The following is a 14,339-nucleotide window of genomic DNA, read 5'->3' as shown; positions in this document are numbered from 1 at the left end:
ACGCCGGAGTGGAAGGCGGTAGATTGAGACGTGACACTGCCAAACGTCCCAAACACGGGAAGGATTCATCATCCAGGATGAAGCCAGGACCGCTGCACGGACCACGCCCACCCGAAGAACCCAGCAAGCATTCGACGAAGGATGAAGATCTGCAAACATGAGCACAAGATTCAGTGTTTCGGCCTCTTCAAGCTGATTTTTAATGGATTTGTTAGATTTTTAATAAGTGAAAACGTCCTGCTCAGAAGACGCTTTGCTGAAAAAGTGAAAAAATTGGGCTGCGGTCGGAGGTTTTCGTCATTGGACAGTGTTTTAACAGAAACGTGTTTTTGGTACCAGCGTCACTAAATGCTGCTCGACTTGGTCCAAACTTTTTACGTCTGAATGTTTGCTGGGTCTGCACAAGAACTGAACAAAGGGCACAAAACCCAACAGCTGAGGGGAACGAACACCTTTCTGTGGAAACACGAGTGCCTCATGCTGCCGTCCCACCCCGTCCCGCCCGGCGGCGGTCAGGCGCGTCAGAGGACAGTTTAGACGTAGAGACTGTGGTCGTAGAGCAGTAGTTTGTATTTTGCACTGAGGCCTCTGAGCTGCCTGACCTGCTGACTAGGGGTGGGAATCTTTGGGCACCTGCCGATTCGATTACGATTACGATTCAGGGGCTACGATTCGATTATAAAACGATTATTGATGCATCTTTATGTATATCGATGCACTTTTTCACAAACACATTTCTTTTTGTCTCACTGAATAAGCATTCGTCACTTGCAATTTTTAAAAACAGCGCATTTGTAATAAGAATTCATTTCGATTATATTTTATTAAACTATTGGAAATATGTGCAAACTGGAAAGTACCAACAGTAGCCACTAGTAGCCGCAGCAACAGCAGCCTGCCGTCTCCCCGACTCCTCCGTCGGGTGGAATCGAGTTACGGCATCTCATGTTTGTTGTGTTGCCAAAGTATTTTATTTTAGCTCGACACAGCTTACATATAACGTGGCTCTTGTCCAGTTCGCTTCCGCCGTCGACGTTGTGGAAGCCGAAGTGTTTCCACACGGCTGCTTTTCAATTAGAAGGAGCTGTTCGGACCTCATTGCGAGGTGGCTGCCGGTCGGCCATGTTTGTTTTCCGCTGTGCGCGTGTCGCTCCAGGTGCGCGTCCCAAAGTGTCCCGGCGATGACGGGTACCGCGCTTCTTAGTTCCACATTATTTAGAAGCTTCTGTATCGCTTTAATTAACAGATTTAAATAATCGAAATTTGGACGTTTGTGAATCGATTCAGATTCGTCCACGTCCGAATCGCGATGCACCTAAGAATTGGAAATTTCCCCCACCCCTACTGCTGACAGACTGAAGAAGGGAAGAGTTTCTGCTGCTGACCGCCGTGGACGAACTGGACCGCCGCGTCCCATCCTGAGCGCCGCGTCGCTCTTTCTAACGGAGGATCTCCATCTGAAGACGAAGAGTAACTTTAGACCGGCGCCGAGGGTTTTTTTTTTTTTAACCTTCTGAGGTTTGCAATCTTAATCGGCTGCAACAATCCAGAGAAACGGATCAAATGTGACAGAGGAGAGACTCTGAACTGGATTTGGGGAACGACAGAAATATATCTGCTGAGCATATCTCCGGGACGGCCCGAGCCCAAAACCTCTTCCATCACACGATCGACGCACGAAGCTGCGGCGACGATTCACGACCAGAAAACTGCAAAACTGAGAAAATGTTTTCACTTCACATTCACTGATTTTGTTGTGGTTCCCCAAACATTAAACTTTAACTTACAGCTGTTTGGATTCTTTGATTCACCTTCAGAGGTTTTATGCCCCGACAACATCTGTTATAACATCCCAACATGACAAATCTGAAAAGGCTCAGTTAATTCCAAAATTCGGTGCAGAATTTTTTGGTACAAAAATTTGTTTAAATTTATGTCGGGAAAATGTTAAATTAAATGCCAACATTTTGGTTCTAAGGCCCCAAATACCAAAAGATTTTACATGACAGGCAAAGTTTAAGATGAAAATAGAAAAATAATTTATCAACCTAACAATGGTTTTGCCTGAGTGCCCCAAAAAGTTTTGAAATGTTTTATGTCCTACAGAATTTATCACCAAATCTTGTTTTAACGTACAGTGAAGTTACGTTACAATAGAAAAAGTCAGTACTGCAGAATTGATTAATTGTGGCAGCTTGACTAAACATACTGACCTATTTAAATTTTTCCAGCTTCTATAAAACTGGCATCCTTGTATTCTCATTTCTGCTGACAAAAATGCTTGGCAAAACTTTAATGAGCGATAAAATAACACTTTTTTAGGTTTGGTTAAATTTCCTGTGGAAACGCTCATCGCATATGACTCATTCAAGGACCATCAGAAATTTAAAAATCCAATGACAATTTCTGTCTTCACAGTTTCTGGCTATATATACAAAAAAACTGTATATTTTTCCTCTGACCGGTAGTGCTATTTATCCATTTAGACTGTTTTGGTGTGAGTTGCAGAGTTTTGGTGATACCGGGCGTAGAAAAGGCTGACTTCTCTCCAATATAATGGGAGTAGATGATACTTGGCTTAAAGCACAACAAAATCACATTTGAAAAATTCAAAATTAGCATCTCTTTCCAAAAATCATGGCCGAGTTACTCAAGATAATCCACAGACCTTGTTGTAACCGTTTTTAATTTAGGAACTACTTTCTTTCTGCAGTCTAATCTATCAGTAGTTCTGATAGATTAGACTGCAGAAAGAAAGTAGCTCCTCCATGAAACTGCTCACAACAAGGTCTAACAATTATCTCGAGTAACCCGGTCGGATGATTGTATGGATGATTACTGTTTACTGCAGCTTACCACTGAAGTGCATACGTTACATATTTTTAGGATGATCTGTAGCTATTGTTTTTATATTTGTCTGCTGTTTCTTTTGTTTTATGTTTGCTTCTTTGAATGCATTTTCTGTAATGTTTTAAACTATTTATTGTCCTGCTTTTAGCTTTTGTTTTTAATTATCTCAAGCGCAATTTTAATGTTCTTTTAATGTTTCTATTTTAATGCATTTTCAGGTTCTGTAAAGCACCTTGAATTGCCTTGTGTATGAATGGTGCTATATAAATAAAATTGCCTTGCCTTGCCTGGTCATGATTGTTGGGAAAAAAAAAACAAAAAAACAGTCTGAATCTGAATTTTTCTTGGGCACCACGAGCCAAGGGCCATTAAGTTGTATTATATTTGAGCAAAGGCAGAGACCTCTACGGTCAATATCTACAAAATCCTGCAACTCATACTTGATTTGATTTCTGGGTTAACTGTCACTTTGATTTAATATGTATGTCTATTTGCTAAAAACAAACAATCAGACTTGTTTATATCATAAACTTTTTTTCAAGGCTTGAGAATGAGCTTTCAACTTCAATCAGTTGTGTTCCAACTTTGTTCACCAAATAATTTCTCAAACGTGTGGAGTAGCAGCTGCTGTAATGTGATGTTATTTCCTACCTTACTGAGGTCTGGGACTGGTAGAAGTTTCTCCAGTTTAGAGAGAAGCTCCCACACAAGGAGCTGCATGTCTGTGTCGTAGCTGAGACCGTACTCTGTCGGAAAAACCTCCTGGGGAGTAAAAAGTTACCGTTACTCAGCTGTGATGGGACGTAGTTACAAAAAGACTGAAATGACAGTTGGGCGATATTAAAAAACTTGCCTGGTAGAAATGCTGCCTCTCTGCCGGCTCTTTCAGCAGCGTATGGATGAGCTCCACAAAAATGGCCGCCTCTGCGTCCACCTCTGCGTCTCCACTCTGAAAGACACCATCACTGTCACCGCTCCAAACAATATAAGCACATCAACGCTCCATCAATGCTCCATCTGACATGTTTTCACCTGTTTCTCTGGGGTAACAAGATAATTGTGAAAACACTGCTCTCACTTACTCCCGTGTATCCTGGTGGGCGGATTCGTTCCAGGTGAGGCTGGACGCACAAAATGTTGGCTGTTTCCTCATTTCTGCACAATTCCAGAATAATCTGAAGAGAAATATGCAGGAAAACACATCTATTTACAAAAAGACAAGCAAGTTTATCAGTTTGAAAACACTTTTTTGGAATTGGCGTTGCACTACTATTAACATTTTGGTAACCCGATCTCCTATGAAAACTGCCGACTCACTTTTGCTCTCAGTCGAAGAAGCAGTTTGCCTCGTTGCTTCGGGCTGAGCAGGTCAGGAACTGTCGCCGTCACCAGCGTCACAAACTCGTCGAGCTTTTCATAATGGAGGACCTCTCTGCGCTGAGCCACCTGCCACATGGCTGCAGAGAGCAGCCGCAGAGGAGGGATCAGCAGCCTCAAGGACGACAACGGCAGGAATATGTCTGCACAAACACGGACACACAAACAAGTGTCTTCTTGTTATATGCAAGTTATCATACCTGTGTACACATTTTCCTATAAAATAATTCCTTGTCTGCAGGTTCAGCTGTGACTATTTAGGAGGTTAAGCGCTTACAGTGGGGGTAGGCAGGTTATTTTTGGTGTCATTGGACAAAAGTTCTTTCAGAATAAAGTAATTTAAGTGGTCTGAGAGGAAACTAGACTTCTTTGCCTCCTCTTGGCTCTGATTTGAGACTTTGGCTGTCAGCCATCACAGGATAGATTTTATAATCACAGTTTGATAAAACAGTTGCTTGTTCAGTCTCATTCCTGGGTTGTCAAATACTGACACTTTGGGTTGGTGGCTCCCAAGTCGAGGCCAACCGATACTGGCTTTTCTGGGTCAATGCTAACAACAATATAAAGGAATAAAAAAATCTATATCAAGCCATATTGTAATGATAGCTAAAACGTGCTTATCATACATGTGTAACAAAGATATGTAACAGTTTAACAAAACTCTGCACTGAAACTGTGGATTTTTTGCCGCTATTTCAATAATTATCAACATGTACATAAAATGTTACCTATAAAACAAAAGAAACCAAACAACCAACAACAACAACAACAAAAAAATCCCAACCCAAAGAGTCAGTATTTGATGACCTGTGGATGAGTTGTTGTTTCTCAAGAATCACTTACTGCACCTTTAAGTTACAGGCGCTAAAGGACAAAAATTAGCCTTTAGTAGGTAATTGGGGAACCTCCTGCACTGCTACATATTTACAATGAATTACACATCAACAGTTCAAAGATAACTAATACTCAGTAATTTTTTAGAAGAACACTTTGTACTTTTACTCAAGTATTTTTAATACCAGTAGTTTTACTTGGAGTCAAGTAATATTTCAATAATGTCACAGTACTAATGCTTAAAAACCAACTTGCAGTATTCTTTCCACCGCTGCATTGACAGGATAAAAAGGGAAAACGCCTGTTTAACATACTGTGTTTCCATAACAGCTTTGGTGTATCACAGTTTACAAGTGACACCATCTGTTGTGAAAATAAAATACAGCTCTTTCCAGCAATGACTTTAATTAGCCTCTTGTGTTTTCTAGTCCCCTGCATTGCTTAACTTTTCTAAAAAGTTTTGTTTTATTTATTAATATTATACCTTAATATATCAGCAATGTACAGGGCATATATAATGTTCTGCAACAGGAAATTCCTCTCACACATCACGTGTAAACAAGAAAACAACTCCTGTTATCACTGAGTTGATTTAGCTCAGCTAACTACAGAACATAGACAAACGGGGAAATGTTGCTTACAAGAGACTGGTTTACAGCTTCGCAGAGGAAGTTTGATCATTTAATGTATTTAAAATGTTGCTTAAGATCTTATATGAAGCAACAGTTGCTTTAATTCCATGTTTTGCTGTGTTTACATGAGGGAAGTTAGCTTCTGTTAGCTTGGGGCTACGAGCTAACGACGCTAGCTAATGCAAGACAGCTAACTGCGACATTATGAAACACTACAATAAAACGGACCTGTGTTTTCCACTTGACAGGAACTGCCAGTCGTATCCATCATCAAGACACTGTAAAGTCTCTTGCGAAAGTCACTCAAACTATCATAAGGTTGCAACACATTTGTTGTCAGCTCCTTACAAAGCGGAAACACGTGTAGTATAATTGTTTTCAAAATAAAAGCATTATATCGTGTACAATATATACGGTAAGTTCAGCAAGCATACATTGAAGCAATACACAAGTACTTCTCATAAATAGCCCCAGCTGATAATATGAAGAGTGTAAACATTGCGCAGTATTTGTTGGTATAACTCAAAAAAGATATGCAAGCAATTTTACTTTTGATGTTAGTTGCATAAAACGCATTCAAAGGAAATAAAATGATGTAACTCAAGTATCTGGAATTATATAACCCATATGGGCTGCAACACAGTAGGTGGCATTAAACGTACATATCCTTCATAATTCCCAGAATTATTTCCCCCCGAGTGCTTACATGTATATGTAAATAAATCTGTATGTACTGTATTATTTGAATTTATATATCCTATTTTATTCTAAATTTAATTATCTTTATATGTTATATGTGTTGCATTAAAGGACTACAACTTCCATTTTGTGCAACCCCGTGTTGCATAATGACAAACAAATAACCTTGATAATATGTCTAATCAGGCGAACAGTGCATTAATGCTGAATGCTGTATTAAGTAGGTTTACATAATAACAGAGATCAGCCTGTGGCAGGTATGTAACACTCTTTATTTGCAGAATTTTCCATGTGCAAAGATCCAAGAGTTTAGTGTGCTGGAATGATACTCCTCATCACATTGTTCTTCATAGTGTGCAAGTAAAATCTTGTTTCTCTGCTGTCATCATAGTCCCCACAACCTGCCAAACAGGATCCGATCGCTTATTGGGACAAAACATTCATTTCCGGATGGGAGACTTGGCTTTTGAGCAGAATAACAAGCAAAATTAAGACAAAAAAACAAGACCTATTAAACACAGAATCCTCTACAAGTTATTTTTGTTATCATCAAGTCCTGATCACACCATTGCACTTTACAATAAAAACACTTGCAATTTATCTCCTTCTAATGTGAATCCATCCCATTCATGTACATTCTATGATCCAAACAAAACGACAGTCCACAGCAACTGGCATCAGGTCGCCGAGGGAAGGAGCTCTGCGGACACGGCGGGAAGGTGCTCTGTGGTTCAAATCTCCGATATCAAAGTGGGATGTCACGTGTAGAAAATTTGCAGTCCCAGGGTCTGAGCAGTGGAAATGTGGGATGTGATATCCAATGGCCTGGCGTTAAATTCAGTCAAAACCGGTTAGCATTCCCGACAGCAGGACAGGAGCAGCGCTCCATGACTCGATGCTCCAGAGTCCAGGGGACAATCCTTGAACATGTTTTAAAAAAAACAGTAATCGCATTTTAAATGTGGAACACAGGCACAGAAAAGTTCCAGTCAGGGTAAGTTTACATGAATGAATAACAGCTGAAATGATTACATCTTTATTAAATGATATATGAGAATTTGACCAATATGATTCACAATGAGCGATTTTATAACTCATGAGACGAATATTACAATAAGATAACCCGACATGACTACTTTGTAATGAGTACTGTGTCAATATGGACTGGAGATCTAGGGACGAGCTGATTTGATACGCAGTATCACTGTTGGTCAAGTATCGGTGGGGGGGGGGGGGGGGGGGTTGTAATCCCATACGATCCATGAGACTAGCAACAGAAATTTTTAGCTAAACTTTGAGCGACAGACGTGTAACAAGTAACACTTATAATATTTATTTCAATTTTCAATGTCTGTGCTAAGTGCGTTAATTAACAGCTGTTCATACATTAAAAGGTATTAGTTGTTTAAGAGAGAGAGAGAGAGAGAGAGAGAGAGAGAGAGAGAGAGAAAAAAAAAACCTGTTTGGTTATGGATTGGTATCGATAGATACTCAAGGTTACAGTATTGTTATCAGACATGATAAAGTGGTATTGAGTCATCCCTAAAGAGAACTTTGATAACTTCATATCGAATGAGCACTGTGATAATAGAGACAGAAATATGACCTTGACAGCATACTACAAATGTACATATACAGTCATAGTATTACAGTAGCAAAGATGGAGGTTACAATATTATTATTATTTATTTATTTTTTCCTTTGGTGGTTCCTTTGTCCATGACAAAAAGCTTTCCTTTGTTTTCCATCAGGAGTTCATATTCTGGATGTTTATGGCATTATGATTATGTTGTTTGATCCCACAGATATTCAACAATTGTGCCAAGATACACCAAATACATAAAAAAGGTTCATCGCAAGCATTTATTAGCTTCTTACTCTGGGAAAATGGGCAAAACAATAAAATCTCCCCCCAAACCACTGTATCTCTGAACTGTTCCTTTAACCAAATCAAACGCCTTTAGTCTAGTACCTCATTAGGACAACTAATGTAGTAACTGATGTAATCTTTTTTTTATTTCCATTCATGGAGCCTCCCCCGAAACTGTCTGGACCTCACACTAGGGAGGCCTGTTTCTTCACTCTGAAAACCTCTGATGTCCTGGGGCCAGTACTTCAAAACCTTTAATCCAGGAAATTAATTAAAGAATGACGAAATACATCCCCATGAGCCCTATATGTCTCTACATCCACCTATTCATGCTGATCAGAATAATTTAGATTTTTACCATTAAAACTAAAGTGATTTCCACATTTGAGTTTTGAAATGCCCCAAAATAAAAACTAATCTGAACTCTGTCTCGGTTCTGAAACACCCCCCAAAAATACCCAAATTTGAGATTTAGTCCTATCCGGATAATTTCGAGATAGATTCTAGACTGAACGTTTTGAAATACTGACCCCTGAAGGTGACATATGAATACTTTGGTTCATTTTTCAAGCGATAATTCCAATGATTTACTTGTTTGCTTCTCAAAAGCGATGACTTTCTATTTTTCTTAGTCTTACATGACAGCAAACTGAAAGTGTTTGCACTGTTATTAGGTTAGCACTGTGGTTACGCCTGATGGCTAACAGGTGTTATCTTCAGCTAATATTTGAACAGGTAAACCCACAAAAGAGGCGACAGTAGTTAGAAGTCAGGTTACATACGTCAGGAATTACAGCACCTGTGCGTTGATAAGTTTAACTTAAATACAGTGTTGTTAATGACACCTAGGAAAAGTGTTAACTTAAGAACGTAACTTAAATTATATATATATATATATATATAACTTCTCAGTGCCTTAACCAGACTAGTTTCCGCTAACTTCCGTAGCCGGCCTCTCATTACAAAACGTTAGCTCGAAACTTCCTCACTTACCTTTCTTTACGGGACAATGAAATAAATGCAGAGGAAAAACACGATGTCGAAGATCACGAACGCCCAGAAGTCAAACCAGTAGGAGTGTTTCGGTAAACAGACCGAATCTGCTTTATATTTAGACATTTTTGAGTCGTCTTGGGACTCCGTCACGGGAGTCGCTCCTGCTCCCATCTTCGCTTTGGCTGCAGCTGCGCGAGCTACCCGGAAGCGAACACACATATGTCTGACTGTCCTTCAAAATAAAATCCATCCGGCCCTAGGTTTCTAAAATACACTTTGAAAGTTGTATTCACTTTCCTCTTATCAAAAACACATGACTTTGGACACTTTAAATTCAATTAACATTTTGGTCCATACAATCTAACTCTCTGTGAGAAATATACTGTATGTAATACTTTTAAAATTTATTTATATGTACTGTAAACACTAGATGTCAGACAGACATCCTCCTCTGCCTCACATGATCATGTTGCCTTATCTATCTTACATCAGTCCCATGCCATTTATTAGTTTAAATGCCATAAAAAAGTAAAAATCTGTAAAATAATAAGAAAATAAATGTGGAAATATAGAGACTAGTAAATAAATAAATAAATAAATAAATAAATAAATAGAAGAATAAATAAATGTGATTTATTATTAAGATGTATTTATTTTCATATCGATTTGTTCATATATGTCTGTATATATTTATTTGGGGGGGGGGGGGGGGTTTCTCTATATGGACACTTAGGAATCAGATGGTATCACGACACTTAAACATGGCTGCATTGGCATAACAGAGTGAATTTCACCCATGCATCACTCGCTTTGGCTGAAATCACAACACTTGGCACCATCCTTATCTCTGATGGAAAGTAAACACACACGATGGATTTACTCAAGTTCTGTTCTCACATATAATTCAAACTTGTAATTTACCTGATATTTCCATTTTATGCTACCTTAGTCGCTCTGCTACATTTCAGAGGGAAATATTGTATTTTTTTAGTGCATTTACTTGACAGCTTCAGTTACTGCTTTTAAGATGAAGATTGGATAATATAAGATAATATAAGATTTTAAAATACAACACATTGTTCAAGATTAAACCAGTGGCTTCCATGTTTTTGGCTTCTGATGCCTTACAAAAAGCAGTGAAGTCAAGGTCATACTTCAGATGTGTCAGCCAAAGAGTGAATTCTCCCTCGAAATATCTCATATGGCTTAATTTCAATAAATGATAAAGTGATCCAATATCACACCAAAAACCAGTACCATCTTCAGTATTAATAATCTAATGATGTCATATACAACAATATATATACTGTATATATTTTATAAAAACAATAAACTTTATTTATGTAAAACTTTTCCAAAGCCTTTGGAAAGACAGAACTGGAAAAAGTAGACTGCTGAAATATTTTAAAAACAATTAAACATTTCTACAGCAACAAAAATTAGTTACATGAATAGTAAAGTTAACTACATTTTGTCCAAATACTTATGTACTTGATTGATGGGATTTTACTTGTAATGAGAGTGTTTTTACTTAAGTAAAGGATCTGAGTACTTCCTTCCACCACTGCACTATTGCACCTCATTTAAGACTTGATTTGTCACGTTTACTAAATGCTTTTGGCATTATCTCTAAGTCTAAGGTCACTAGCATGTTGACACTCTTTGTACTCACTCTTTAAAATACAAAATATCTTGTGTTTTTCTTTTCTGCTTTTATACTCTGACTCAAGTCATAAATTTCAAATTGTCGAACTTTCAAAAAGGCATATCTTAAAGATGGCGATAAAGATTGATTTTTTTTTTTTTTTTTACATCGCATCGACCATCGATTGTTGAACATTGAATTGATGCATGAATGTAGACCAACCTATCATTACACCCCTAGCGTATACCCTCCATGCCACAAACTGGCCAAAACACACACATTGAAGACAAAAACTCAGCATGTTGTTTGCTCGTGTGACACCAAATACCATTTATTAGGGCTTTACAAAGACTACAAAATCCTCCAGATGAGTTAAATCACTGTCTCTGTCTATTTACATGATATGTTACATACAAATGTACAAAATATAAAACATTTAAGGACAAATGTTTCACCCAAAAAGAAGAAAAACTTTCTCTCAAACCAGAGTTTAAATGCTATGGTCTTCAACTGAGATGTAACTGCAAAGTGTAAAGTGGGAAAAATTACCAGTTGATCATCAACACTATGGTGTGTACACTGTTAACGAAGTGTGTCGACGGTCGGCTAGCTCGGGAACTAATGGCCTACGACGGGAGTGTAGAGGGTGAACTGTTGGGACATCTACGCTCAGGTTTGATACGGTAAGGAGCAGCGACCTGTTACCACGGTGACTACTACCCCGTTATCATGCAACTACACACCCTTGCATACGCAAGGCTGGCCGGATACAGCGAACCATCAGAGGCTTGGCTGCGGAGACAACCGCGAAGCTGAGCACAGGTAGGATTGTAGAAGATAGGATTGTCCTGAGGAGCGTGACTTCTTGGTCTCTGATGGGGTTTGACTGACCAGTAGCACCTGTTGGATTGTTGGTAAATGTATACAGTACGGTGTTGGGTCAGCTTCGGTGCCTCGGGCAGCGCGGCAAGCCTAACGTGGCGGTAAGCTCGGTTTAAAACATCCAGAGAGGAAGTGCTTCCTAAAGACGGAGAGGAATCCGGAGAGAATACCATGGCAGGATGGGGGAAATACCGGAAAAGTGCCTACTTTTTGTTCGCGGTCTGTGAATTTAAGTGAGTTAAAAACTTCTTACTGTACACCATATGCCTCCTGCATAGGCAAAACATCCAATCACCACACGACACACACCTGTTTCTGACAGCGTGTTTGAGTTTTTGCATTTCTTTTTTTTTTTTTCTCTCTGTTTTACAATAATTTACTCAGCGGGTTAAGCATATTTGTAACATCAACAGGGCAGAATGCATCTTTGATTCACTGTGCAAGACTTAAGTATTTACAACCCACCCCCCACCTCAAAGTGTGCAAAACCAACCCACTCATTTAAACAAAGAGAGGACAATCAAAATTCAAAAATGGCTTCCGTCCGATACACGCATACGTTAACGATAAAGGTCTCTTCTCAATGCATCCCCTTTTTTAAAAAGCTTCAAAACATGCTCGTCAGGCTAGAAAACCCAAAAACGGTTTGGTTGTGCTCCTGTCAGTTCAAGTGAGCCCAGCTCAACTGGGCAGAAAAAACGACAACTTAAAAAAGACCCCACCCCTTTTTTAAAATTTTCTTTCCTTTTTTTTTTTTTTTTTTTTTTTTACACAATATTGGTCTGTTCTAAATTCAAATACAGCATCAACTCTTTTATACTTTTAACTGTCAGAAACAAGAAAGGGTGGTTTGGAGGAAGAAAGAGAGAGCAACAAAACAACAAAAGAGGCTCTTTTTCCGACTACAAGCAGCTTCTTTTTGACATAGCAGGAAGCAGATCGTCATCATCATCATCATCATCATCATCATCATCATCATCATTCAACATCTCTTGTTCTCACGATGGGAGCAGAGGACGCCTCCCAAACTTTTGCACATTTAAGGCAGTGAGAAAGCACCAGTATCATTGTTCCCGTTTTCAGCTCTCCCTGGGCTGATCTGGTTTAACACCTATCTGAAAACACTTTGGGTTCTTTTTTGGTACCTCGTGGTTGCAGATGCTGAACAAGACTATCAAATGTCAGCTTGCATCATTCAATTCAATATTACTGATATATTGATAATTGATCGAACAGTGTCAGCTTCGATTCATATCTGTTGAGTGCTTTCCTGTTACTCTCTGAATTTCTATGTTGCAGCAAACCCCACACACTTGGTTCTCCATGCAGGTTAATGCAAATGTCACAGGAACTCAGCTATTTGACCGTTAACTAATCCCTACCCCTTCTCAGTAACTGTAACTTACGCCTGTCAATCTTTCCTTTCCCAAACCTGTGTAGCTTACAGTGACGACAACGATAGCATATCTGACACTCAAAATTTGTAGTAATATTTTTAACAACAGGTATTTGAGTTCAGATGGATTAAGTTTAATAAAAGAAGGCTTTTTAATTATAGCTGAGGGGCATCAGTTTTGTCATCTTTTACCAGCTGTAGTCTCTGCCTGACTTCTGAAAGGTGCTATGTAGAATTGTTTGAACTGTTCTTGTAATTGACTCTTCCTAAGTCTCGCCCAGTTTTTCTCTGTGCTCTAATAACAGTTAAGTGCACAGTTCAGTCATCTTTCTTCCTTTTTTTTTTTTTTTCCTGTGAAAGTGACGTAGAGATCTTGAGATTTCTATTGTAAGCAACATCTAGCTTACGATCTAGCTAATGACTGATGTAGTGAGCCAATCATGCTAACATTTGCAGCTAACGTAAGACACTATTTCAACTATGTATCCTTGTACTTTTGCTCTTGTGTTCTTGGTTTTGGAAAGGCTAAAGAGGCCACCATCCTCCAACTCTTTAGCTGAGTAGCACTTGAACTACATCTCCATGCACACGGCTTTGACATGTGAGAAATCCAAAGCTTGACAGATGTGCTGTACACAGTTTCGGTTGCTAATGATTGGACAATCACGGCTCCACGGAGGGGTTTAGTGAACGGTCAACTGATCCAGTTCTGTGATGACCCACAGAGGGCGCTGCCTGCTGCTGTCATGGACGCATTCTAAGCTAAAGGAGTGACAACAGGCTGTGAGGCAGAACAACTTAATCTAAGTGTACAACCATGGTCAGCTGTGCATTGTGGTCTAAAGTCTCTGTGGGTGTACGGTTGTGTGTGTGTGCGCTTTTGGCAGTAAATCAAAGGGAAACGTTGGCACTTGTCCATTTTCTTCTTCACAGTAGCAATGTGGCTGGATGACACACAGACAATGCGCTTTCTTTCGTTGTGCTTGTTGTTGGCATGCGGGGGCAGCGAGGAGCGGCTTGGCAGTGCCTGACACTGAGGACGGAGGCTCAGGGCAGGGGACCAGCACCACAGGGGCTCAGCTGACGGGTTGTGAGCCATATGTGAGTGTGTGTGTGTGTGTCTGTTTGGAAAATGTAATACTTGTAGAGCTGTAGAGA

The 14,339-nt window shown here is 39.4% G+C and overlaps 2 long non-coding RNA genes across 2 annotated transcripts; both read right to left on the bottom strand.

Moving 5' to 3' along the window:
* Positions 1-81: 81 nt before the first annotated feature.
* On the bottom strand, positions 82-6,492 carry LOC146306570 (uncharacterized). Its single transcript, XR_014768998.1, has 5 exons — positions 5,922-6,492; positions 3,933-4,370; positions 3,704-3,799; positions 3,502-3,612; positions 82-149 (listed from the first exon to the last, which is right to left on the bottom strand). It is a non-coding gene; the product is annotated as an uncharacterized LOC146306570 (long non-coding RNA).
* Positions 6,493-6,915: 423 nt separating this feature from the next.
* Positions 6,916-9,478, bottom strand: LOC146306569 (uncharacterized). The gene is made up of 2 exons (XR_014768990.1): positions 9,256-9,478; positions 6,916-7,312 (listed from the first exon to the last, which is right to left on the bottom strand). It is a non-coding gene; the product is annotated as an uncharacterized LOC146306569 (long non-coding RNA).
* Between the last annotated feature and the right edge of the window lie 4,861 nt (positions 9,479-14,339).

Source organism: Lutjanus erythropterus, chromosome 22, assembly GCF_056507025.1.
Source record: "Lutjanus erythropterus isolate fLutEry1 chromosome 22, fLutEry1.hap2, whole genome shotgun sequence".
Lineage (NCBI taxonomy): Eukaryota > Metazoa > Chordata > Actinopteri > Lutjaniformes > Lutjanidae > Lutjanus > Lutjanus erythropterus.
Note: the sequence above shows the minus strand (reverse complement) of the source record. Positions and strands in the feature narration are given on the sequence as shown.